At 44.0% G+C, this 25,778-nt stretch overlaps 1 protein-coding gene across 4 annotated transcripts in view; it reads left to right on the top strand.

Annotated features, from left to right (window-relative positions):
* TENM4 (teneurin transmembrane protein 4) overlaps nt 1-25,778 on the top strand; it is a 2,704,309-nt gene that overhangs the window by 1,768,768 nt on the left and 909,763 nt on the right. The window lies entirely within an intron of this gene.

The raw sequence follows: 25,778 nt of genomic DNA on the forward strand, positions 1-25,778 counted from the left end.
AGCATGTGCTATGTGTCACATGCCTTGCTAGGCAGTTTTAAACGTAAAACCAGAGAACTATGTAGCTTTGGATCAAACCAAGGCATTTTGGAGTTAAAAAGGGCAGTATGAATAATTACATCTGGATAACTGGCGCAGACCAAGACGGTCTTGGGCAAACCAGAGATTCGGTCCCCTGGTCACATCTCACTCATGGGCTTCAGTAACCCTGAATGATGAGCAATTCTTCCTCCCATTTACTAATGGAGGTCCTGAGGCTCCGAGGGTTTGAGATGTCCAAGGTCACACATTTGGATCTAGGTCTTTCTCTCTAAAAGCTTATGCTGGCTCCATCTTCCATGGCAAAAGTAACCATAAAACAATGCAGTAGTGACAAAAGTTCAAGGTGAGGTGACAGAAAAAGAAGAAATACAATTAACAGGAAAAATCAGGGAGAATGTGCTAGGGGGAGTGCCCTTTCTATCTACTCCTGAGAGGCGAGGAGGATTCAGACTCATGGAGGTAGAGGCTGCACTTTCTAAAGGAGGCAGAATCAGAGAAGAAGAGAGGTTGCACAGGTGCTAGACCTACCAGGTAAAGCGAGTTCCTGCCATCCGTGATGGCCAAAGGCAAGGATTTAAGTGACTTAGAATTTAAGTGACTTTTGACTTTTTGCTCTATTCTCAGATGTACAGAAGCAGGATAGGCTATATAATTTACAAGGCCCAGTGCAAAATGAGAATGCAGGCCCTTTTGTTCAAAAAGTATTAATAATTTCAAGATAGTCACAGCAGATCATTAAAGCAAACTTGGGGCTCTTGTAAGTGTGGGGCCCTGTGCAGGTAGATAGACCACATGCCCGTGAAGCTGGCCCTACATAGAAGGCTTGTTTTGCCTAAGTTCTCACTGAGGTAGAAACGGCCTGAAAGGCCACCTTCGGTCCAGGCAGCAGAGCATGTGGGAGATGAACACCTGTCCTCTGCCTCACAGAGGTCTGGAATTCCAGAGATGGCCCTGATTGCCAGTTTGGAAACGTCTCTTCCCAAGGCCCCATTCTTCTTTCCAGCCCTGACAAGCGAAGAGGCTCTTCATTGCATGATTTTTCTGGTTCTTTCCTCCCTGTCTCCTTTCACTCAGTTCACTCCCATTGTGGGCCAATATATCTTCGGGATGCAGTTTTCATCTTGGGATCTGTGGCTTCAAAAGGGCCTTTTCATGGGTACCTCTCTGTTCTCTTCTTCCCTCCCTTTCCTTACAAATAGACAGCCAGAAATTTGCTTATGGCATCAGGAAAGAGATAGACATAGGAATCCGTCATAAAACAGGTAGGCCCTGCCTCTGATCCCACATGTCTGGGGTGGACTCACGGGAGTCTCTGGGTCCCAGCATACAAGCCAACTGGCATTCAACAGGACAGCACCCCTCTGTGCCATACCTCCCAGGAGGAGAAATTCACATTTGCTGAGGAACCCTTCTGCAGTGCCTAGCATTCAAGGCCTTCTGTGAGCCAGCCCCTGCCCATCATCCTTTCTTCTCTCTGGCCACTACCTATAACGGACCTCAGGATCCAGCCAAATATTTATTCTCAATTGTTCCCTATGCTTTGGGCATCATAACTTTGCTTCTGCTGTGTCCTCTTCTGAAAGTTCTTCGCCTACATTGATGAACAAATCCTGTTTATCTCTCAAGGCCTAATTCACACATTTCTACTGGAGTCTCACCTGAACTCTCAATTGAAGAAATAACCTGCATTGGTAGCCTGATTTAAACATTTGCACCTGTTTCCTGAGCACTCTCCTGAATTCTCTCAGCATTTTCTCTAGAATCCTCTTCCTTTATAATGTCACAGGCCCATGCCTCTATCAGTTGGAACTTTCTGTTACAAATGACTGATAACTTCAACTCACACCATTGTCAATAAAGGGAAATATATTGGCCCGTAGCTTGGGTTAGGGCAATCTCTTTGCTCTTCTTCCTCTGGGTTAGTTCCACTCTCTGCCTGCTTCCCTCATAATGGCCAGTTGGTTGCAGAAGTTCCAAACTTCACATTCTTACTTCCAGTACTAGCAGAAGCCAGGGGCCCCTCGATCACCCTCAGCCCTAAGACCTAGGATTTATATTTTCTTTCTGGCAAGAATTGACTCAGGTGCCCACCCCTAAATCAATTCCTAGAATGAGTTCTCTGTCCCTGTAGCTGGGGGTGAAGCTCATTCAGAGAGCATGGCCCATGAGTGTGGAAGGATGATGTTCTCTTGCCTAAAGGAAAGGATGGATGCTGGTCGACAACAAGTGACCTATCTCCCTGATAGAGTGAAAGCTCCTTGGGATAGATAGAGCATACCTCCCATCTTTTATTCATTCATTTCATTCAACAAATATCTAAAGGGGCCCTACTATGGTCCAAGCCCTGTGGTAAGCACTTGGGACTTTAAAAATCTTAGTCATAGTCTCAATGGTAAAGAACTGATGGTTCATCCATTCAATCAAAAACTATTTGTTGATCACTGATTGCGCAGCCAGGCAGTGTGCTAGGCATTGAGAACGTAGTGGTTAGCATAGCACGCACCATCCTTGCCTTCGTAGACATTATAATCGAGATGCCAAACCAAAAATTACAAATAAGCAAAGAGACAGTTGTGCAGTGTTATGATCTAGCAAATTCCAGGACAGTTTTAGAGCACAGAAAAAGTCTCCTGGCCCAGCTTTTTCAGAGGTGGGAGGTTGGAGCCAGAAAGACTTCCTGGAAGAGGTACCACCTGCACTGAATCATGGGGGATTTCAGGTAATTCCCAGAGTATCTTATTTAATGACTGGTATGGAAAGGTTTTCAATAAATGATTGATGAATGAATGCATTAATATGAAAAACATCCAAGCCTTTCCTTCAGGGAGGACAACGGAATTTATTAAGCCCTAATCACGATGATCCACCCCAATGGACGGGCGAGTTGTTGTGTAAAAAATCTGCAAATCATTCATTTTTTATTTGAAAATGCATCATGATCCTTGTGCATCCCAATGTTTTGCCTAAGCTAATATTTAAAGGAGTTTGTGTTTCATGTCCTCACTGGAATTGGTAAGAAGCAGCCAGAACTCACTTAAATGAAAGGAAAAAATCAATCTTGGACTGAAAATGACATGAGTAATAGACGATGTGGATAGATCCTTTGGGATTAGCTGAAAGTTAATTGTATTTAGGGGGAAATCCCCAAAAAGCATAATGAATTGCCTGTTATTTGCCTCAACTGTAAAATTAGGATAATAAGATACACTTTATAGGGGTTATAGAAATTAGAGATTAAATGAATGCAAAGCATTCAGCTCTGGCCTGAGACAATATTTGCTCAAAATATCATACCTGCTGTTGCTATTGTTGCTATTGTTGCTTTTTGTTGTTGATACAGTTCCCAAAATGTGCTGCATTCACTCTCCTCTTCATGCCTTTAGCCATGATGGTCCTTTATGCAGAGCTCCTTTAATCACCAGATTAATGCCTATTCATCCTTCAAGTGGCATTGCCTCCATGAAGTCTCTAACCAGGCTGGTGAGATGCCCTCTCTGAGCCACGCTTGGACTCAAGCACTGTTCGCACTGGGCTCTTACTGCCTGTGCACATGTCTGTCTCTCCTACCAGTCTGGGACTCCCTCCAGGGCACATATTGGATCTATTTTTTTAATCTTTGTCTCCAATGACAGCACACCCTATGCTCCACACGTTTGGTGAATGAATGAAAGAATGAATGAACAAGCTACAGAAAATTGTGTTTTCATAAAATATTAGAACCAGAAGAGACCTCAGAGTTCATTTCATTCAATTCGTTTTAATTAGAGGGAAGGAGAGGCAATGACTTGTCCAGGGTCGCACCTCAAGAAAGAAGACAGAACTGGAATTAAAAAATGGGTATCCCTGGGTCCCCAACACCTAATCCAGGGCTCTCTCTACTGCATCACCCTTGGTCCTGAGGCTCAGAAAGAACTGCCAAGGATTTGAATTCATCAGGCCAATCCTAGTGTAGCATTTCTCCATGTATGACCTGCTGAACACTAGCTCTGGGAGAAAATGATTATGGAGACAAATAAGTTTGGAAAAGTTCAATATCTCATCCTCCTGGAGAGTCTCAGCGCACTTCAACTCGCTAAAGGCTTTCAGTAAAGATCCCTGTCTCATTTTGTTCAACCCAATTTGACCATAGAATTCCTTCCTCCTCATTGTTTTCTTTGTCTGTTTTCGTTGTTAGTCTTTTGTTTTATTTTGACTTTTGCTTGTACGTATTAACATCCCATGGAACAATATTTTGAGAAATGTTGACCAAGCGCAGGTGATACTGAATGAATTGTCATTTCCCATTGTTGTTGAATATTACATCTGGAGATAACCTTAGGGAATATCCACTCCTACTTCCTCATTTTACAGTTGGGAAACTGAGATCCAGGGAGGCGAAAGGGCATTGCCTGCATGTACAGTACAAATAGTGGCAGATCCACTTTTTGATTTGATCAAGAAGTGGTCTATTAACATTGCATGGTCTAAAACTCTCCCCAGACTGCTAAAGGCTTAAATGATGATAGTTTAAGGAGCTCTGTTTCAGGGCTGGGCTGGGTGGAAGCCCTGATGTCTGCTGCCTGATGGAGAAGTTGCTCTGGTAGGTGTGTGCGAGTCAAGTTCATTCTCTCTTCCCCCTGCCCTGCTGACCTACGGCTCTGAGCCATGTGGCTGTTGTTCACTATATAATTCCCCAGACTGACAGAGTGCCTTCCCACCAGTGACTTCTGATTGCTTTTTTCATAGTATCAGATTTATCCTCATGACAGTTCCTTGAACCATTCTTGACAGATGGGGAAAAAAGGATTAAATAAAGAAGGTCAAAAGCCCTACCTAGCTACGGTGTCACATTTAGTCAGAAAAGGAAGTGGCACAAAATTCCTGGTGTCCTGGAGCCAGGTTTAAAACTCCCTTCTAGCCTCTTCTACTCCTGTTCCCGGCTCACATCAGCTTCCTCTTTATTTGTTCCCTAACCAGAATTAGGTGTGTGCTTTCCACACTCTGTACTTCCCCTTGACTGCTGTGCTCTTTCCTCTTCCCAGCTTCTCAAAGCCCCATCCATATTTCAAGACCTAGTTTAAAAACCACTTCCTCTGTTAAACTTCACCCTGGCCGTGAACTTGGCAGCTCACCTGCCTCCAGGTTGGGGCTGATCGTATCTTGACTAAAATCTTAAAACTTCTGTTCACATCTAAGTCTTAGCTTCACAACTAGTTTCTGGGTGCCAGATCTTGTTCTAGTCTCTTCTGCCTTCCCTCTAAAGCAATGCCTTGGCATTCAGTAGATCTCAAACACTTTGAGCTCAAAGGCTCAAAGAGCAGAAAGCTGACGTAGAATTCGAAGTAGGGTACTGGCTAGTCATTCCCTCTTGGAGTCTCAGTTTCTTCAAAGCTAAAGTGGAGATGACCGTGCAGAGCCTGCAGTGTTGTTATGACGACCAAAGGAGAAAACATGGGTAAGGGCCTTGCAAAGTGCATTGGAGCACACTCAGCAGTTGATGACTGACAGCGCACTGGAATCAGAATCTCGCCCAGGCAGCACCCTCATACACACACACACAGAGCACGTCACACACTCCACCCTGCCGCCACCCTGAAGCACTTAGCGTTCTCCAAAATCTTTGGAGAAACTTGTTCTTTTCTCCATCGTAACACTATGCCATGAGCCCAAATGCACTTCCCTCCCTTCTTTACCTTAAATACCGCTTCCTTCAAGGAGTCCTTGATCACAGGTGTCAGAATCGACCTGGCCTTCCAGTAGTATCTTGTCCTAAATTTCTGCATTTTTAATTATGCTTAGTCAACAGTTTATGAGTCTGTCATCCCCCTTGGATTACGTCTTTGTACCTCCAATATTTACAGCGTGGCGACTAGCCCACTGTCAATGCTCAGTACAGGACTGATGAATGAATGAATAAATGAATGCATTTGTTTTTTATTTTAAGAAAAAAATCCACAACTCTTTACAAGTTAAATCCAATTTAATGCTTTTCCCAAAATAATGGATTGTTTTAAATCCACTTCACAGTTAAAAGAAAGTCTATAAATGCTTGCAGACTCTTGTAAATACATAAATGCTCTATGAATGCTTGTAGGTCTCTTCTTGGTCCAGTGTTTGGCATACCTTCCATGCTTCCATATCCATATTCAGATACAGATGTGCCGTAACACCCCCTATTTGGAGATCAGAGATCCCCAAACCCCAATAGTCTGGGTGGTATTCTCATATCTACAGATAAAACAAAACAGCCTCTGGATTTTTCAACCAGCTGCCTCACAGTTCAAGCTTCAGGCGTAAGTGAAAGGGAGCTAACACTTATGGCGCCCATGCTGGTACCATCCACTGTACATTGAGGGAGGAAACTGTTTGCTGAACAACCCTTAGGTGTCAGGCCCTGGTCCAGGCATTTTGATGTACGTGATCTGATTTAATCTTCACCATAATCCTGAAGGGTAGTCATTATCCTATTTTCCAGATAGGAAATACAAGACTGAAAGAGTTCACGGGGAATTAAGTGGCTGGCCAAGCTTTTGAATCCAGGGCTAGCCATCTCCAAAGTCCTAGTCTTTTCCCTCAAACCACTTAAGTTCTGATGTCAGGAATTCCATTGTTGTCCAATGGCACCTTCTCCGACAGCACTAGACAGATGAGGCTGTGTGACACGTGCGCCCGCACACAGTTGCAGCCGCCCTTACCACTAATACATCAACAGCACAGGCCCATCCCTGGACCACAGCGTCCATTTCTCACTGATAATTGAGAAGTCACTTTCATGTTTGTTCCACCATAGTAAAACTGCTCTGTATTTATTTTATTGTTATTATCATTTTTATCATCCTAACGATGATTCAGTATATACCAAGTGTCTCTGATGAAACATGCAGGAGACAAAAAATCCTTAGGTGGGTTGGCACACTTCAAGTTGGTGGTGTATTATTCATTAGTGTGTTAATATTGCATGGACTGGATTTTTATATGCAATTTAAAGAACAGGTAGCTCAAGATGGGAACAAGACAATATTATCAGATCAATCAGAAGCTTGGGCTTTCACTCGGAGCTTTTAAATGATCAGTCCAATCTGTTGGGGGAGAGAATGTGTTGTCAGAAATGGGATGCATCTGCACTGGCTATTTTCAGGAGAGGAGAATGCCTCTCAGCCTAGAGAGGGTAGGACTGTTAAAATAAAGGCTTTTTTGCATTATGCAAACACAGGGAAATTGGGTCAAGCCCATGGTCCATCCTGCCAGGACGACTTTCAAGGGTCACAAACTCAAATGCCTTGAGGAGCAGATCGGCAATAAGAATCAGTCAATCAGGATGTATGTTAAGATAATAAGGGATTTTAAAACATTTAAGAATGATGACAGCCAAAGAAAACCCTTCTATGGGCCAAATGTGGCCAGGAGGATATCAGAGTATAAGCTCTAGACTAGAAGACCGCTGTGGTTCCTTTTAGAATTACCTCTGGCATGTGCAGTCTTAATCACCACCTGAGCATCCGAGGGCTCCAGAAAGAACCTCCAGAAAACCCGCCCAAACACTCTTTCATGGGTATTCCTGAACCTAAAATCAAGCTAAACACTTGCTTCAAAAAGATTGATATAGACACACAGGATTTTAAAAGAGGAAAGAGCCTTAAAGTTCATTTAGCGTAAAACTCCCATTCTGTAGAAGAGAGAACTGAGAACAAGCAAGAGGATGGGACTGGCAAAGCTCTCACAGCTAATGAATCCTGCTTATTTGTCCGGGACCCCAGGACCTTGCTCAAGTCTTCCCGTGGGCCTGGATCTTCTGAGGAAGGCAGTCACAGGCCTTTTCCCCCAGCACCGGATCCAGGAGGCCCATGAATGCTGGAACCAGCCCAGATGCAGGACGGGAGGAAATGGCTGCCCTCCCAGCCCCATAAATGTTCCCAGAGAGTTGAAAGAGAGAGAGACTGCAACGACCCTCTTGTCTAATTACTGCCGGCCATAAAATAGTTTATCATTTATCACTGTCTCTGATGGCAGCAAGAAAAGTCTCTTAGGTACCATACTTCCTGAGACGAGAACCACATAGCACTATTATGTGCTGCGGACCAATATCTGCAATGAGTGTCCATTTTGACATCGTCCTTACAAGCGTTCATTGGTTCATTTATTCATGTACCTATGAATTATTCTGTAAGTACCTTCTTTGGGCCAGGCCTCCTGGTAGGCTGTGAAGAATCAGGGATGAATGAGATAAGGGCCCTCATTTACAGCCAAGGGAAATAAACTATATTTATTGAGCATCTACTCTATGCCCAGCTCAGTACCAACTCACGCTTATTTAATCCTGACATGGGAATTATTAGATATCTTACAGATAGGAGTCTGAAGCTCGTAAAACCTCTTGCTCATTATCATCCAGCAAGCAAGTGATCAAATCACCGGTCCACCTGGATCCCTGTCTCCTGCTTGTCCCATACAGTACCACAGATGTGCAAAGAAATCTTTACAAGACAGAAATGTACAAAAACAAGTTTAGTTACTAAGAAAGAGTGTTGGGGGGGTGATCAAAAGGGAGCACCCAGCCTTAGCCTTACCCTCCCTTTCACCTCTCACTTCCCACCTCTGTCTCCCTTCCCCACTCCCAGTTCCAGGGAGCCAAGAACAGCTAGAACACACCATGTTAACTGAGCAGAGTCTCTAGGCCACTTGGAAAACTGTTTATTAACGTGTTTGCAAAGACTGTCATCCCGTGACCTCACCTCCTATGAAAAGGACAATGAGAAAAATAAACAATAACAGCTTCTATATTGAAAGCACCTTCTTTGTTCCAAGTATCGTACTTGCCACACATTATCTCTGAACCTCACAACAACCTCACATTCACAGCCCTAAACACAGATGAGGAAACCAGCGTCCCAGGGATCTCCACGGCCACCAGCGAGTAAGTGTCCGAGTCTGGATTCCAACCCCAGGCTGTCTGACTCCCAGTGACACTTCCTGCCCTCCACACTGTGCTGCCTCTTAAGCAGTAACAGCAGTTGTCATTTATTCAGGGCCAACTGGGGGCCAGACACTATGTGGACTTTTTTTCTAATACTCACAACAGGCCTGAGAGGTAGGAACAAACTATTTCCGTTTAATGAGTGTAACTAAGGCTTACACGGGGAAGACCACAGAGCAAGTAACCCGGATTCCAAACCAGGATCTGCCTGTCTCCAAAGATTATAACCATCCAAAACAAAGTCCTTTGTTTTGACTCCTTCCTGCTCCCCCATTTTAGAGAGCCAGGGCTCTGCCCCCAAGGAGACCCAAGCACCCTCTTGCTGTGAATGCTAACCCACCCCCAGCCCCTTGGCAGACCCCCTGAATAGATTACCTGCTCACATAGGTACGCTTTCCACGAACATGCTCAGGTCTGCCCAATCCTAAACCATCCCTCTGCCTTGCTCCCAACTCTCCCCTCCCTTTCAGCCCAGAGCTTGCTGACATGGTGGATTCCACTCTTGCCCTCCTCGCTCCTACCTTCCCTGCAATCCAGTTTCTGCTGCTACAGACTGCCTGTAGCTACTCCCTTAAAGGCCACCGGCCACCTCCTGCTCATCAAAGATGGCAGCGTGTGGCCTCACCCGCATGCCCCCACTGCGGGATCACCTCCACTTGAGCCACTCCCACCTCAAAAGTCTCCCCTTCATTGCTTTGCTGGGACCCTACACTGTCCTGGTTTTCCTCTAATCTAACCAAAAATTCTTAGAGCCAGAGGGGAATTTGATGTCTTGAAATAAACCCCTACCCAGAGCAGGATTCCCGACAGACATGTAGTCAGCTAGCCTCTTTCAGCTTTCTCCCTGCAATGGCTGGCCCATCCCCTTGGTCTGTTGATAACTATTATAATTTATTCATTCATTTGCAGTGGTTCTCTTTTTGCATTCCCATTATTTCACTTTGTTTTAAATTATGAAAGCAATTTGTGTGCATTCTAACTAAAAATGAATAAGTAAAAATTTAATATTTATCCCCCGCTGCACTCCCTTTTCAACACCTTTCTCCCTGTCCATAAAAATATACATACGTGCACAAATAATGTTGTTGTTATTTGTTTTTACCCTCAAAATTATAATATATACTTTGCACTTGCTTTTCTCACTTTGTAGTACCTTGTGAGAGTGCCCCAGGTCAAAATTTATAAAAAGATATAAAACTAACTCATATAACATAATAACTGCACAATATTCCATGGTATAAATGCACTCCTATTTATTCACTATTCCCACATTAACATGTTTCCAGGTTTCTTTTCTTGGCATTTTGTGTTGTCTGCTGCAAAAACACTTTGTTATAAATAAATCCTTACGTGCCAATATTTTCAAGTGTAGGATATATTTCCAAATCTAGGGTCAAATGGTATGTGCAATATTAATTCTAGAAGATATTATCAGGTAACTTTGCAAGACCATTGCTGAATTATACTCCCCCCAGCAGTGTGTGGGCCTGCCTGTTGCCCTGCACACTCTGTGTACATAGAGCTTTTTGCTGTCTACAGTGTTTGCCAATCTCTACAGTGAAAAGTAGTATCCCACAGTTGCCTTAATTTCCATTTCCCTGGCTCCTAGTCAGGTCGAGCATCTTTCACACGCTTGTTGGCCATTTAGATGTCCTCTTCCATGAATGGCCTGTGCATAATCTGTGCCCATTTTTTAAATTAAGTTGCTTGACTGTCAATTTGTGAAACCACTTTGTATATGGACACATTAACCTCGGTCCCCATAACCTTATTTCATATGCGCTGCAAATATTTTTCCCAACTATCGTTTGTTTCATTTTGTTTGGGGTTTTGGCTTTTGTTTATGTAACTTGACATGACAAATTTTAAATGCTTATATATTCAAACATATTTATCTCTTTCTTTTAGGCTTCTAAATTTCCTGTCTTATTTTAAAAGCTTCCCCTAACTCCCAAGGTCACGCAAATATTCTGCTAACTTTCTTCCCTCTTTTCACTTAAATCTTTGATGCACCTGGACGCTATTGTGTGTGGTGGGCAGTAGGAGATCCCTGATAATATTGTTTGTTTAGGTTGAGTCTGAAGCTGCCACCCTATTATCTTGTCCCTGGGTGTTGACTCTGCCCTTTATGCTGCACAGCTCAAGCTAAAACTGTGGGGCCCTAATGCTGGGTCTGGCTTTCTCCTCTTTCTCCCACATAGGCTGAAACCCCAGCCTTTGACTAGGTTCCAAAAGATCCCACTTGGGAAGACTTACAACATTTCCTTTTAATTGTAGTAGTCTTTTTGTTTGTTTGTTTTCTATCTCCTCCTCTCCATTGTGAGCTCCTTAATGGTGTGATATCCCCCTGAAGCTTAGCAAACCCAGATAGCAAATACTTGTCAGGTTGAATTCCTGTCACTACACCTCAGATGTCAGCACCCTTGGTCCTCTGAGATTGTGAGAGCCTCCCCTGTGCTGTCTGGGGCCAGAGCACATCTGCAGTGTTTTGTCCCCTTTGTCTGGGGATGGGTACATGGGAAAGTGCCACTCAATTAGACCCTCTTGGGTTTCCCTGGAGCACTGGCCATAATCATAACTGCATATTAATTTGCAACTCAAGTCAGTTTCCATAACTGCTGCTGGCGGATGGGATCATCGAGAGTCCATGTGCCACCTGTGTCTGAAGGACGAGGGCAGCTGCTGAGCCAAGAATTCCTCCAAGAAAAGGTCAGTGGGAGCCTAACAGAAAGCCCTCACTTCAACAGTCCACAAAGGCCTGATGGGTGTCAAGTTGCCTTGTTAGGGCATGGCTCATTTTCACACACATGCATGCCTGTAGGCTCCAGGAAATAGCATTCTTTTTTCTTGATGTTCAAGGAAGAGTGAGAGAAAACACAGGCATACACACACACAGACACACATACACACACACAGAGCAGAAGAAGAGTCAATCTGCCTCATCCTTTCCCCTCCCCTCTAATTCAGGTCATCTTTAGTTGGGTGACTGTTATGACTTTTGAGTTCTGAGTCCTACTGGCAAATTAATATTTTATCATCTGTAAAATGGGAATGGTAATTCACCAACTCATGGCATAAATAAAATGAATCATGGAAGATGCTTCAAAGACTATCCAACATCAAGTGAGTGCTCAATAAATAATAATAGCTATTATTATCTTCATCATTATTATCATTATTTGCTTCCAAATATGGTGCAAGGCATTGAGGATAAAGAGATGAATGACTCAGAGTTCCTGCCCTCAAAAGACCAAATGCTTGGGGCTGGCCCTGTGGCATATTGGTTAAGTTCATGCACTCCACTTTGGAGGCCTGGGGTTCACGAGTTTGGATCCTGGGTACAGACCTACACACCATTCATCAAGCTGTGCTGTGGCAGTGTGCCACATAAAATAGAGAAAGATTGGCACACATGTTAGCACAGCAACAATCTTCCTCAAGCAAAAAGAGGAAGATTGGCAACACATGTTAGCTCAGGGCCAATCTTCCTCACCAAAAACAACAAAAAAACCCCACATAAATGCTAAAAAAAAGAGAGAAAAAAGATATTCTTTCTAAGTAGGAATAGACATTTTATGGAGGAAATGGGCATTAAATGTGAATTACTAGCAAGTCTGGGAGAAATGGGAAGAGGGAGTCGTTTAAGATGATTGTTTACATAGTAAGTGGTGGTGGTAGAGAATGAGATTAAAAACAGAAGGTGAAAATTCGGAGCCAGAGCAGGAACAAAGGAAAATTCTCAGCTCCATGCACTCCTTCAACAATGACCAGCTGCTGAAGATAGCTGCTTGCTGGATGCTGGGGCCAAAGAATGCACATCATCATAGTCCCCACCTTTGGAGGATGAGTTCCTGGTACACCAGAACTTCAGTGAAGACAGTGGACCAAACTGCACAATCTGTTCCAGCAATGTGGTTTTCTCAGTCTGCAAACACAGAACATAACTGAGTTCGGGACCACAGTGGTAGCAGCCCACTTTCATCTTCAGAAGGGCCCCAAAATGTCAAGTCTAAGCTGTGACTATTGGGGGTTTTCCTGTTCTCTAGGTTGAACTGTCTAGGAACTAGGAACTCCCAGTTAGTCTCTGACAAGCGAAGTACTTGGAGTACGTGGTCCTGCAAGTGCTTCCAGTTCTGCTCTGCTGGGAGCTCTCTCTCTCTCTCTCTGGATACATTTCACAAGAGGAGCAGGAGAGTCATCATTGTAAGATGAATCAATGGTTCGTTGAACTTAATCAACAGATAGTGACTTGGTGCCAAGCACACTTCTAGAAGTGGGATTCCTGCAGTGAACAAGCAAGACAAGTGCCTGCTCTCATGGAGCTCACAGTTTAGAAGGAAGCAGACAGGACACAGTGTTGTCAGGTAGTGGCCACTGAGAACGAGGAAGGAAATAAAGCAGGCTAAGGGGGGATGGTGAGAGAGATCCATTCAATGAGGTGGCAGGAAAGGCAATATTTAAGCAGAGGGAGGAGGAAGGAAGGGAGACAGCAGGGAAGTCAAGGGACCCACTGTTTCTCTTGAGGGAGGGTAAGCCTGTGCCACAATCTGTTCATCCATGGCTAAGAGAACCCATGGGACCTGATCCTTGCCCGTGTTGTTGCCTGCCAGCTCCTTAGTAGCGATCTCCACAACTTCTGTGTCTTTGCCTAACACAATCCGGAAGGAATCATTTATTCCTATTAATGAGACACTAGATCAGTTCTGGGCCTGATCAGGTCTGGGTTAGCAACAAGCACCCAAAGCTATGTCTCCTTTCTGGGCCTCAGTTTCATCATAAGAAGAGTGAGGAGGATTGGAGTAAATAATCTCTGAGGCATCTTTCAGGTCACTGAAAATCTTGTTGCTGGGGTGGTCCTTCCTAACACTCAGGAATTCTGAAATTTAGACAAAACAGCTCCCCTTTTAGTGATGACTCTCAGTCTCATTTACAAAGCTCAGCGGTGACCTGCTGAAGGAGGATTGAGTTTCCCTGAAACACCTAAAGACGACCTAATAGGAAATCGGTAATCCTTCACCCAGTCCTACCACCTCATAGCTTTTCAAGATCGGGCACCGTGGGGCATCCTGTTGCTCAAGCCTTCAGAGGAGGATGGGCCCCAAGAGTCTCCACTAATAAGGAAGCTCTTGGCCAGTCACGTTGCAAAGAAGTTTTTGTTTTTGTCGTTTTGGGAGAGGGGAAGAGTTGAACACCATGACTCCTGTCTCCCATTCGCCTCTCTTGGGTGTTTTATGTATTGGTCTTCTGTGTGGAATGTTGCTTGTAGGCAAACTCGTGCCCAGAAGAAAAACTTTGAAAGTAACTGCTGTAGAAGCAAGAAAACCAAAGTGCTTTCTGTCTACTTCTTAGGGCCACCCCCACACCCCACTATCTTCAGACGATGTCTGCTAGCAGCGAAGGTTGAGTCTTTCTCCGCCTCCCTCACAGAAATATCCCCAGGATCTGCTGGCAAATCATTAAATAAAATAAGCAACCCCGTTTTCTTTATTTAGTATTTATTTATACTCACATGGATCCTGCCTCTTGACTTTAAGGGTACTTTTTAAATCTTAGTTTCACTTCCCAGGCTCCGATCAAGCTTTCCTCTCTCATCCATCATGATAGTATCACATCTCCTCAGGCTGACAAGCAATCATGACCTCCCTGTGCCACAGGCCCTCCTTGCCCAGAGACTGGTTTTAGCAGCAAAGACCAGATGGATCCCAGCCCTATAGGCTGGTCATGCAGTGTGAGAGAGCTCAGAGTCCGCCCTACAGCTATTATACCAGGAAGCTTTGTCTCTGTTAAGTGGTACAATTTTCAGACAACTTTGCCAACCAAAGTGGGAGCAGGGAACTTAGAACCATAACAATAGTAGCTAACATTTTACATGCTGAGTTCCTACTAAGTGCCTGACACTGATCTAAAGTTCTTCACATGAACTCACTCATTTAGGCTTCCTAGCATCTCTAAGAGGTAGGCACTTTTTTTTACTCCCCTTTTAAGGTAACAAAACTAGCTCACAGAGAGTTTCCATAACTTGCCCAAGGTCACTTAACTGGTAAGTGACCGAGATGTGAACCCAGGTCATCTACTTCTGGAGCCCCCACTCCGTATCTCAACACTACCCAGATAATATACATTTCACCTCGGTCTCTGATTTTTTTTTTTTTTTTTTGGTGATTGCTGCTATTTTTATGATTGCAGAAAAGTCAATCACAGATGAATGGGAAAGGAAATTGAGATGGGTGTTTAACAAGCACAGAGGGTGGCTGGGGTGGAGGCAGAAGGGGGAGAAGGACAGAAGGGCTGTGTACGTGACTCCTCCCCAACCAGGACCCAGGCTTGGTCAGCTCCCAGCATCATCCCTTCTCTTCATACAGAAAGAGGTTAATCAAGAAGGTTCCGAAAAGCAAGGTGGAGGGCTAAGCATGTTTCCTCTCTGGCCCGTGTCCCCTAATGGCCTGTGGGCAGCCAGTTGATGGCTGGATCTTCTGTGGGCAAAGGCATCCAGGAAAATTGCAGAACCTGCAGGCAAGCTCGCTAATGCTGGAGTTGCCATTTATAGTCCCTGGTGAGCAAAAGGAGAGGCCAACATGCCCTTTCAGGTAGACTGGCCTCCAGCTGCCTCTCAGGCCACAATCCTGACACTCAAAAATGGCAAAGTTAATGAGGAGGTTGACTTCTGCTGACGTTGGCTTAGTGAGTTACTAGTCACGGGACACTTTCCATTTCGTTTCATTTAACCTCACAGTGCCCCTGGGAAGTTATTTTCAGATTTATTTTGCAGATGAGAAAACTGAGTCTTAGAAAGATTTGTATTTACCCAAAGTCATGCAGTTAGCAAGTTGCATCTTCTCTAGGATGAGATCTTTGTATCACCAAATGGCTAAGTCCTAAATATTTACACATTCGTATGGCCAAACCATAGATAGCAATTGTGAGCGTATCATGTGCCAAACTCTAGAGACATAGAGTCAATTGAGATCTGTATCCTACGTCCAAGACACACAGAGTCTGTATTATATTTTACGGGGAACCCTCAGGAGGCAGGGGCCTGCTCCAGAGGTAGGAATTCCTGGATGCAGATAGAAGGACGCAGTGGGAAGAATGCAGATTTGGCCGCTGGGGAGGCCTGAGTTCTGTTCTCACTGCTCACTATGTGACTTGGCGCAAGTCACTTCCTTTCCTGAGTCTCACTTCCTTCTCTGATGCTGGAGCCGAACTGCCCATGTTCAAATCTGTACAACCTGCCTCAGTTTCCTCATCTATGAATGGGGACACTATTAATACCTACCTTATAGAATTATAGTGAAGATTCAATGAGCTACTAACTCAATTATTATTATGGATTAGATGAGTTATTAAATCATTGCTATTGAGTTATTACACGTATAGTGTTTAGGAGAGTGCCTGGCACACAGGAATCATTCAATTAATGCTAGCTCTTATTATCAATAATATTATCAATACTATATAAATGAAGGTTGGGCTGGATAATCCCAGAGCTGTCTGCACAAATGCATTTAGGCAGTTGTCACCGAATCAGAAGTGACTTTGAAAGGCAACGCCTGCTCTTGAGACAACGCTTCATTTAAGGATAAAGCTCTACAACGTGCCGGACCCCAAGCAGGCCGCTAGGTTCTTTCTTGCCTTGTCACTTGTTTCCAGGTCACAAGTCTCTTGAGGCAGTGGCTGTGCCTTCCATCTTTTACCCCCAAACCAGGTGTAGAGTCAGGCCCACAGGACACTTTCAATAATTCTTTGTCAAATGAATTAATGAAATGAACAAACCAACAGGATTGAAGAAGACTCTGTGCCCTGATGAGCTCAACATCTAAGGAGGGATTTCAATGACATCTATTTTCTCTGTCCTGGTAACATGCTAATGAGCTGGAGCGCTCTGACTAAATTGCGATTTCCCAAAATGAGTTAATTAATAAACTGATTTGGGGATGATTAACAGGGGGGCACAGTTAACATGATTTTAATGGGAAAGCGTCAGTGAAGCACAAACTCATTAGCACAAAACTATTTCCTGCCCCAGCAGGCTTGTCACATACTACTTTTTTATGGAGGAAGCGGGAAAAGCCACACTGACAAGGACTGGGCTCGTGAGCAGCCAGGAGTCCCTAAGAGCAGCACACACGCCTGAAAGGGATCCTCCATGGTGGGTCCTGACAGGCCCCTTATAAGTGGGTCCTCTACTGACTTCTCATTGGTTTCAATGTATTGCCAATTGCTAATAAGCATGCTCAATACCTCAAGTTCCAGGGTACTGTCATTGAAGAATAGGGACAGTAAGTGTGTATAAACTAGGTCTGGTTGGTTCCCAAACATTTAAAAAGAATAATTGTAGTGATAGGGACCATTATAATACACAATGTTTACAAAGCACTTTCCTTTCCTTATGTATAAAGTGGAATTATAATATTATTTCAATTTTGAAGTGCCATCATGAGAATAAGTGCTGATAATGAAAAGCTGCCATTCTCTGAGTGCCTGCTCTGTGCCAGCTCCTAGATTAGGCACCTTCCCTGAGGATGTCCTAATCCATCCTATTTCCAGATGAGGAAACGGAGGCTCAGAGGAGTAAAGAGAAGTCACATGTATACAAATAGTTCATAAAGCCCAATTTACACATATTGTGTACTACATCTTCTGAGCAGCCTTAAGACATGGATCAGAAAGTTGTTAATATCCCTGTTCTCCTGGAGTGGATGTGAAGGCTCAAGGAGGTAGTGACTTGCCCTTTGTCCCAAGGTCAACAAATAATGCAAGCAGACATTTTGAACCAGTCTTTAGAAAACAAATCCTGCATTCTTGTTAAAAAGTTCAACTTCTTGCTATACACCATGTACAAATAGAGTGTGCAAAGCAAGAGGGCGTGACTCACCCCTGATTTGAAGGAACAAGATCACGGTAACTAGAGAGTAATTGAAGATTCTGTGCCTGAAAGTGGATATAATCAAAATTCTGTTCTGTATAAGACAGAAGACTCAGTTTCACCATTTTGAAATTTTCTTTGAACTTTGGAGATACCTAACTAGCAGATTTCTGAGTTGAATTGGATTTGTTAATGATTACACGATGGAGGGATGACCAACTTGGACACATGAAATCTGGCAAGTGTGATAGGGTGAAAAACAAATATCTGCTGAGTAGAGGAAAAGTGGAGTCTCGGCCCTCTTAGCAGCCTGGTAGTTTTTCCCTAAAGAAGGTCTATGGTATGTCTGGAATGCTAAAACTAGAATGGAACTTAGAGACTCTCTAGAAGCAATCCCCTACCTAACATCTGTTTGAAAGATGAGAAAATTGGCATCTAGAAAGGTAGGTTACCACATTCCTGGCTGCACCAGGAGTTAAAAACCGAGCCCACATCAGAATTCAGTTACCCTGCCTCCAATCCAGTCTCAGCATTAATATATCCTTTCAACAAGGGAGAAAGAAAAACAAAATCAAAGGAGGATAACTCATGTTGAACACTCACCATGTGCCAAGTAAGCAATGCTAGGTGCTTTGAATAAGTTATTTCACTAAATTCTCTCAATCCTGAGAGGTGGATAGTATCTTCCCTATTTTGCAAGTAAGGGAATTCAAGCTTAAAGAAGTGGCTTGCCTAAACTAGTCAGTGGCAGAGCAGGAATTCAAATCTTGATCTGCCTAATTCTGAAATCCGTGTCTTTGCCACAATTCTACAGGCACCAACGCATCACGGAGTGCTGTCTCCCACCTGCCCCTGTCCCACCAGAGGCTGACTCTCTTGTTCCAGAGAAAGGTCCAGGTGCAGGCTGTTTTCCTCTAAGTGAAGGGCTCATACAGAGAACCCAGGGTTTAGAAGCCCCCTGCCCTCCCCAGGCCCCAAGAGGAAGAGGAGGATCCCTGGACAGGAAAGGGCATCAAGAGTCTTGTCTCCCTCGGGACACACACCATCCACTCTCACAATAGAGATGGGCTGTGAAGATGTCCTGGCAGTGTGCCGATCCCCACGGATCCTTGGATGGGAAAGAACCAGCACTTCTGAGGGCTGACGCTGATGCAAAGGCCAAGGCTCAGATCTGGTGCATGTCTCGTGGCTCAGGCTGCCCCGCAAAAGGAGGTCATAACAGCCTGTCTATTCACGGGCCGTCAGGGTGTGGTTTTGATCTTTGTGAAAGTGTCCAGGCATCAGGACTGAAAGGCCCGGATACAAACAAACCCACCAACCCTACGAAAACACAGAGCTAAAGTCGGTGTGTCACTCATATTTCAAAATGTATTTTGCCTTAATTCAAACAACAGCAAGATAATCAGTCACATCAGCATCAGAGCTCAGGTATATAGGTTCCGACTAAGTTAAGGAACAACTGACGACCACAGAAAGAAGGCATCGTTACAGAGTGTTCTTTGTTTGGGGGTGGTGAAGGTAGACGGCAAAAAGAGTTAATGTGAGGAATTGAACTGAGACATAGCGCCGTGCTGAATGCTGGAAGGGCACAGTGATAAATCGACTGAGCACTGTGCTCAAGGGCTCAGCGGAGATGTGACATGGACGCAAATACTGCTAATTCAAGGGAGAAAACAACACTAATCATTAAAGAGACATAGATAAAGTGTGTTATAGATGCAGAAGATCACAATCAGCCATGGGTTATTGCTAAGTTTAGTTGTGGTTAGTAGCAGTGGTGGGAGGTATAAGCTACCATTTGCTGCGGCTTATCATGGACCAAGCTCCATGCTGAGAGATTTACATGCTTATTTCATCCTAACCGCAGCCAGAAGGTAACTCCTCATATTAGCATTACTTTGCAGAAGAGAAAACCAAGATGCAGAATGGTTGAGTGACTTGCCAGTCTCAAGAGCCAAAACGTGAGCTCTGACATAGATTCCTGAGCCCCTACATTTAGCCATTTTATTAAACGTTTGTGTGACCAAGAGGTCACCTGTTGGTCCCCTGAGTCTTAACATCAATGTCAAATCAGCTCAAAATCCCCTTCTAAGTCCTATGGAAAGTCCAACATTTTCACAAAGAATGCTGCAGATTCCGTTGTCTCTAGTCCTATCTTTAGTCCCTAAAGAAGTTCTACGATCACCACCTGTGGAAATGCCTGTCTCTGTGTCTCTTGCCAAGCAGTAAACCAATTTCCAGAAGTGACCTGGACCTATTATGGCAAGTGGCAGGTAGAGTGAAATGCACCTGGCATACTAAAAGCTCCCTTCGAGCTCTCTATAATTCTGTGAGTCAAGGAAATGATTGCATAATTACTCCCAGAGACAATTTTGAAATTCCATTTAGGAAATGGACACTTAAATGTGCAAACGGCATTAAAGGCTAGCAACTAGACTCTTCCTTCAGGGTTGGAAGAATGGACCAGAGCTGACTTGAATTCTTCTACCAAATCTCTACGACAGCCAGAATTGACCCTCTCCCTCTAGAGACCTGGAACTGCTGCAAGTTTAACATTTCTTTGAGGTTTCCTTTATTCACCTTAAAATGTCATGCAGGGGCCAGCATGGTGGCATGGCGGCATAGTGGTTAAGTTTGCATGTTCTGCTCTGGCCACCCAGGATTCATGGGTTCAGATCCTGGGCACAGACCTATACACTACTCATCAAGCCATGCTGTGGCAGCATCCCACATACAAAATAGAGGAAGATTGGCACAGATGTTAGCTCAGTGACAATCTTCCTCACCAAAAAAAGAAAAAGAAATCACGTAAATTTTGATATCTACTGTATAAAGTGTGTCTTTGTTTTAATATAAAAATAGCACTTTAATTACTCATTAGTTAACTTATTTAACTTTTTTCCCAATCAGGGATTTAGGAGTGAGGGAGGTATATTTCAGGAAGTGTCCTTAGAGCTTTAAAAATGCTATTTTGTATAATTCTCACAACAACTCTAGGAGAAAAGTATTATTATTCCTATATTTTAGTTGAGGAGATGAAAGTGTGCAGTGGTTAAAATGCTCACCTATTGTCACACAACTAGTAAGGGGAGAAGAAGGATTCCAAGTCTAGGGTGTCTGACCCCAAGTCTAAGCCCTTCTGTTAACTTATATGGTTTGCTGATTACCCATCTATTTACATGGCCTTATTGAAAGAAAATGTCTACATCCAGTTTAATAACGTCACTCTGAGGATTGTACCTCACTTAGGAAAAGGCAGTGTGACAGCTCAGCCTGCCATCGGAAGCCAGAGGCCCACAGAATCTAAGAGATGATTATATCAGATAGAAGGAGGCCTCCCAAATTAGTCCCCAGAGATGCTCTATCAGGAGCCCCCTGCACCTGGACTAACACGGCCTGTGAGAATGCCAGTCTCCAGCTCCTCTGCAGACTACCAGCCCCGTTTCCTGACGCATTACTGGGGCGATTAGCCTGGGCCATCGTGGAGCAAAATGCACCTGATCAAATAAAAAGGCTTTTCACAAAATCACCCTCCATCAGATAATCTGGAGCTCAGCAAGTTGTCGGAAATCCAAGCATGAAAACAGCTCCAGCAATTTGGCTACAACTTGCAAAATGAATCAAGCCCTGTGTCTGAAGATAGATCTCTTTCCTCACATACACAAATCTGCTTCTTTCTGGAGACTTGAGGATCACTTTTCAAACTCATGGGGAATTTTCAAACCTGAAAGGGAATGCAATTTCAGAGAAGCAGACACAGTGCTCACCTTCTGGGCTGAAGTTGACAATAGTATATTGGGGAATTGCCAGTGAATTCCAGTCCCTTAGCCCACTGCCCCCTGCCATGACCATACACCAGGGGAGTTAGAATGTTTGTGTCAGGTAGACCTGGGCTCAAAATTCAGTCCTACCACTTTCACGGTCTGTGGTCCTGAGCAAATTACTAAGCTTGATCACTATTTTTTTCCTCCCCTTAAAATAGGAAGGACAATGCTTCCCTAGTAAAATAAGTGAGAGAAGGGAATGCAATTATAGATGCAAAGCTCCTACACGTAGTAGGTACTCAACAAATTCAAGTCTTCTTCCTCCTGTAGCCACACAGCCTGTATTTTCACACCTCCGCACCTTTGTACAGGCTGTTTCTTTTGTGTAAGACGCCCTTCCTTATTTTCTGCCTTGGAAAATCTCCCTGATCTTCCATGGCCCATCTCAAAAGTCATCTACTCAAGGTCCTAAGTCTACCTCCCACCTTCAGTCACAGAAATTATAGCTTCTCCTTCCTGCTCAATAGCCATTAGTTCACATTTGGAGCAGGCGATGATTTAGGAAAGCCTGCCTACACGCGACCGGCAGACCCATCTGTTCATCCTGAGGCATCTGGTCTGGTGTAACAGAGCAACTGCATGGCACAGTGGCTGGCAGGGGAGATGCCGACTGGTGCAGTGGACTGAGACCTCTGCAACCCCTGTGCCATTAAGCTGTGGATCCATCAATGCCACAAATAGTGATTGGGTAAGTACCATGGGCAGGCCAGGCAGAGAACACTATGATGAATCAGCGGAAAACTCAGTTCCAGAAGAATTCATTACCTAACATGGAAAAATATATGGACAGAGTCACCATAAAATTCAGGTAGAAAGCCAGCCAAGTCCAAAGAGTGACTCGGATAAAGTGTTGTGGAAATTGAGAAGGGAAGCGAAACAAGCATGCATTCAGCATCCAGTTTGTGCCCAGCGCTGTGCAAAGTATATTTACAAAGTCATCTCCCAACCAACCTGAGAGGAAAGCATTATCATCCCCATTTTACAGATGATAAATCCAAGACTGAAATGGGTCCAGCAACACACCCAAGGTTATACCGCCAGGAGGGAGTGGAATTAAGATAGGAGCCCGTGCTGACTCCTTGCTGTCCCCCTTTACTCCCCAAATTCCGACTTTCATGTTGTCATGATAACCTGGGAGCAATCATTGCAAATCTAAATGACACCATTTCCTTTATATTTGAAAGGACAGCAATCTTTTCATCCCCAGCATTTAGACAGAACATGTAATAGCCTGTTATGAATACGCTGATACCCTGCATTAGGGCCTCCAGGTCAATACCGGCTCATTTTGTCATAATAAATGGATGCTCAAATCATTGTGGTCAAAGCTCCCGTCACCTGGCTCTCAGTGCTGATGTTAAGGCAGAGCTGAACACTTTCTCTAAGCCTGGACACTATCCCCACTCCATGTATGTAATTGTTAAGTAGTTAATTGCCTTCCACTTCCAAAGAGCTAGGCATTCGGAGACCTCCCCCTTGCAACAATTCTTCAGTATTTTATCTTTCTTGACAGCCAGCTAATCCATCACAGGGCTCCCTTCATAATTTGTATTGACTTGCATTTATCCACAGCAGAACCCATTTAAAGACTATCACCCGAGTTCGTGGTCAGTTTTAATGACCAAGAAAACTGTCAAGTCTAAATGACAACTTCAAAGCATCCATGTGAAACTTAAGGGTGCTCATCCCACTCACCTTGAGGGCCCCAAGATCAACACAATGTCAGTGGCTTTAAATAATTTGGTCACAAAGGCAATTGGAACTTGTCTTTCACTCTGCAAGTCTGAGCCACTTCATCCATGGCACCATCTCCAGGGCAGCCTTATGGAGATAAAAGGCTTGGGTCACCAAGCTGCAGGCTGACGTCTCATCAGGCTCACAGAGGATATGTGCTTAGATCATGCAGTATTTTTGATTAGAACTAGTTGGCAACATTAAAAATTTTGTGCAATGTCACATACAAATCAGATTTTCAACTTTCCGTGGAACCCTAATATCTGGTGGAGCCAGACCCACATGCCCATCTGATGACTGGCACTTGGAGCTGTTTCGTGGCTTCCCTCCTGGATATATAGGTCTCCCCACTTCAGAGTGTATTTCACCCAGATGCTTTAGTGCTTATGTAATCGTCCTGGTCCCTTTTGACATTTGAGCATGTGGTCTCTAATTTCAATATACAAGATTGATGTTCAAGTCTTGATTCTCCTGGCAACCAACTATATGGATTTGGGCAAGACACTTATACTCTGAGCTTTTGTTTCTTCATTTATAAAAATGGAGAAGTGATTCTGTTCATGCTTTTGTAATCTGGGCTAGACACTCTGCTAGGTGTACTAAGGATACAAAGACAAATTAGAGATAGTACTTACCCCAAGTTTATTATTTAGGATAACAGCTATAAATGTTATTATACAGCCTTGTTATTTAGGATAACATCTAAAATAGTATTTCAAAATTACATGTCAGTGTGCAGCAACGCAGAAATGTGCAGGGTGCCAGGAAGTCCATTGGAGAGTCATCCATTCCAAAGATAAGGGAGACTAGGAAGACTACCCAAGAAGTGATGCCTGGAAAAGGACCACAAGGAGGAGAGAATGTGTGCAAGGTATGTCCAGAAAACAGCCAAGGTCCTTTCTTGACATGAGTCAAGAGAACAAGAGACAGGGAGATTTTAAGCCTTGAGTGCCTTAGTCTAAGGACCTTAGAATTGGGTCTGTGGGCAATGGGGAGCCACTAAAGATTTTGGAGTGGGTGTGGGAGCGATAAGACCAAAGGCATGTATTCATAAGGTCACTTTGGAAGAAACTGGGCACACAGGCTCTCCCTGCCTGCATGAAACTCTTGGGTTTGGTCTAAGAAGTTTGTGGGAGTGAAAAGCTACAATTCACTCTCAGAATGGAAACTACCAGATACCTGCTATCCCCAGCCTCTCACAGATCTGATGGAAACCCCAGGCTGAAGGCCAGCTGGAAGAGCATGTGGGTGTGCACCATGGGAAAGGATCTTCAAGGGCAGAGATGCATTTGGATTATGAGAAACTTCAGAGGTCCAGGTTGCTGCAAGGGAACATTGTCTCCTCCATGCCAGATGGTCAAAACCACTGGCAAACACTGAAATGGCGGCTGTCATTCACCTCAGAGAACACCATGCATGGAATTTCTAGCATCAATCTTGGTTTTTGTTTTACTTTTCAGAGGTGTAGGTGATACAGTGATAAACAAGGAAAAAACAACGGCACTTAACGTTGGAGGAAACAGCAGGAGGGAACAGACACTAAACTACTAAACAAATCAATAAGAAAAACAAGTCACACTGATGAAGCAAAAGATGAAGAAAATAGAATACATAGTGAATGACTGAGAAAGATGTTTGATAGGGTGCTGAAGGAGAGCCTTTCTGAGGTAGGGTCATATGCGTTAACACCTGAAACATGAGAGAAAATCAGCCTTGGAAAGATCTGATGAAGAATACTGCAGAGGTCGCAATCTACCAGGACCTGGTGCAGAGCGGTGAGAGGAAACTGAGTCCAGAGCAGTGGAGCAGCTGTTTTTATTGCCATGACTTCCAGCAAGATAGGATGCAGAACAATGCCCTTGGGAAGGATCTCATAGCCACGTGCCCAAGAACCGAAGAGACTGAGATCGTCTCTACTATCTCCAAGCCGTTCATGCAAACTTCCATGCTCTATTTGAATTACGAAGGAATGCTAAGACAAAATATGCTCAAGCAACACTTCTGTTGGAAATCTCTCTCCCCATCCTCTATCTCCCCATTCTGCATCATGTTCATGTCAATGTCCTCCAGATAGGAAGTGGTTGGAGACCCTGGCAAAGCTTAGGTCGCATCTTCAGATAAGGATAGCCTTGCCCCCACTTAACTGATTGAGGATAAAAGAGATAAGAAAGTACCAGGGTATGAAATCAATCCATGGCAATCAGATAAACAATTCACGTGCATCACCCTCACCTTCCTTGCACATGGCAGACACTATTAATAGATCTTGACTCTCTTTCCTGCTGAGACCAAATGTGACCACAGAATCCTCCTTAACTCATGATTCCAAGCAGCCACAATAAATCAACCAAATCTGGAA

The sequence above is a fragment of the Equus przewalskii genome, chromosome 6 (genome assembly GCF_037783145.1).
Source record: "Equus przewalskii isolate Varuska chromosome 6, EquPr2, whole genome shotgun sequence".
NCBI classification, from domain to species: domain Eukaryota; kingdom Metazoa; phylum Chordata; class Mammalia; order Perissodactyla; family Equidae; genus Equus; species Equus przewalskii.